This window comes from Canis lupus, chromosome 5 (assembly GCF_003254725.2).
Source record: "Canis lupus dingo isolate Sandy chromosome 5, ASM325472v2, whole genome shotgun sequence".
Taxonomy (NCBI): Eukaryota; Metazoa; Chordata; class Mammalia; order Carnivora; family Canidae; genus Canis; species Canis lupus.
The window spans coordinates 59,844,963-59,847,813 of NC_064247.1; positions in this window are offsets into that span (position 1 = coordinate 59,844,963).

The window sequence follows — 2,851 nt, forward strand, 5'->3', positions numbered from 1 at the left end:
GAGTTTCCACTGGAAGGCTTTCCGATGGGTTTGGTTCAGGGTTTTAGAAGATATTTTTTGAAAAAGCAAACTGCCAGACTCCTTCCTGCCTCTGTCCTTGCAGAGAGGTGGGGACCGTGCTGGCTCTGTCTGCCGTGCTGTCCTCCAGCTGGGGAGGGGGTTTCCAGGACCCTTGTGTGCTTTGGCCACCAGCCTGCAAAACTGGGTCCCAGAGCCATTCTCATGCCCAGGGCGGCATCCGGCACCCTCCCCAGAAATCTACAGGCTCCTGCAACTCCCTGTGGTTCGCATCCTCGGTCTCCCATCAGCTCCAAGTGCTGACTTCCCCGGACCTCTTCATTCCGCTGCCCCCACTTCTCCTCTGGTCTCTGGGATGGAGCTTTGATCCTCAACCCCCACCAGGCCCCACACACCAGGCATCTTCATCTCTGCCCAGGGCTCTCACACCTGGAGGGGATGCGTGGAGTCAGCTGAAGGGGAGTGTCGAAGGTCCTTTGGTGGCTCGCACACTTCCCAAAGGCTGGGCTTTCTGGAGGATTCTCCTGGGTAACAGCAATGAGAAGCCCCCACCAGTGAAATGGGATGGAGAGAGTCTCCAAAACAAAGTAGGACTCTGTACTTTAGCTTTGGAGATATAAGTAGCACCTGCCGTCAGGCCGCTCCCCTGCAGAACCTGAACCTGCGTCTCTGCTTAAGGAGAACCCCAGATGGCACATATCACCCTCCAGAGAGCTAGTGAGGCCCTGGGTCAGCTCTGGCTGTGGAGGCCCCCGGAAGCCCCCAGAGATGTCGCTCTGCCTCTGGGTGTGCACCGCCCAGGCTTCAGCTCCCGGCAGGCTGGAGTGTCCCAGGCAGATGCTGGGGGTCAGTGGCCGGCCCCCAAACTCCCCGGGGCACTGTGAGGACTCCTAGCTCTCAGGTCCCTCCCAGGCCTCTAGGAAGGACCCCAGTCGTGTCAGGTCAGAGAAGTAATACCTGTGGGCTCGAGGGCACATGAGTGGGCAGGTGTGACTCAGTACTGAGGAGGTGGCCAGGCATCCTCCCACTAGCCATGCAGCCCTGCCGGTGCTCCCTCCCTCCCTCCCACTCGGTGTCCTGCCAGGGAGAGACCCTCCTGAAGGGAGACTGTCTCTGACACCCAGCTGACCTCCAGGAGAGCAGCCACCGCCCTAACAGCCAGGTCTCTGTCACACCTGACCACTCCCCTGCTGGCACCCACCCTCCTCCTTTAAGGAGTAACTGGCTTCCCGTCTCCTGCTCCTTCACAGCCCAGCAGCATCTCCTCTGTTTCTATCAACCTCGTGGCTGAAGGCCTTTGCGTGATCTGGCTCTTTCCACAGGCTGAAGCAATTTACCTGAATAATTTAGCGTGGCACAAAGGCAGAGGGAAATTTGGAATCCTCCTCCGAACCTCTGCCACTTAGCAGCATTCCCGGAGTCCCCAGCATTAGCCAGGCTGGGGGCAGAGGCGGCGGGGTGGGAGGGGGAATGATCTCCCTGGAGCCCACCCCCCACTTCCCACTGGTCTCCGGTGGCTTCATTCTAAAGCAAAGGTAATGTTGGAAATTAATTCAAATGTGCTGTCAAAACAGTTATGTAAGCAGCTTTCTTTTAAAGACCTGGACCAGAGACGCAACCTGGCTACGGCTTACATAAGCTGGGGGATAATGAGCTGCTGGGATGGACGGCCCTGTGATGACATCCAGGCCCTCGGTGGAGCTGTCGGGAGGCAGAGCCAGAGCAGGGCCGCGTGGGGCCCCCCCAGGTCTCGCCGCCCACCCACAGACTCAGAGACCAGGAAGAGGCAGGCGTGAGCTGCAGGCTGCAGAGGAGACGGCCAGGGGTCTCCAGGCTCCACGAGCCACTCTGCCCTCCACCTGCCCCCCATCTCCAGCCCCTGCACTACTCATAAACCTGCTCTTCCCCCGGAGAGAACTTCCCGCAGCAGTTTCACCCTCTATAGGAACGTCCTTCCCAGCACTTTGCATCCTCGCCCCCGATTTCTTCCAGGTAGGGCTAACCTGAACTCCTCACCGTCTTATTCATCACTTTCAGTGCAGAGAAAAGCAAATGACCACTACCCATAGGATCCACCTGCCTGCCAATCGAAGAAATGGAAATTAAAATAAGATTCCTCCTCACCTTTCAAATTGATCAGATTTTTAAAAATATATTCCAATGATGCTACTCCAGGCAGTGAGGACAGAGTAAGACAGGCACTCTCCATCACTGAGGACGGGCATGTAAATTGGCATAACCATCTGGAAAACAATCTGTCACTTTGTATCTATCAACCAGCCTGGGCCAGGGTATGCTACAGAAAAAACAACAACAGAAGTAATGGTTTATAACAAAGTTTTGATTCTTTCTCCTGCCACATGTCCAGAGCAGTTTAGTTGTCAAGCTGGAGGAAAGAGTGGTCTGCACGTTGTCCTGTTTCTCGCTCCAGGACCCATGCTGATCAGGCAGGAAACACCTAGAATGTTATTGGCATCTGTGATGGAGGGAAAGGAATGTGGCAAAATAGGAACCACCTCTCAACCTCTGCCCAGCGGTGACACACATCACTTCTGCTCATATTTCATTGGCCAAAGCAAGCACATGCTTTGACTTCTAGCAAAACTATTTGACGATGGATGGATGGATATAAAGATGCATAGTTTAGGGATGGATGGATGGAAGGATGGATGGATGGATGGATGGATGGCTACACAGATGCGTGGATAGATGAATAATACATAGATGTACAGTAGGGGGAGGGAGGAGGGATGCAGGGATGAGAGGTGAATGAAAGAGTAATAACAAAAACAAGAGTGAGAACAGAACTAAAGGCAAATCCATAAATGGAAAG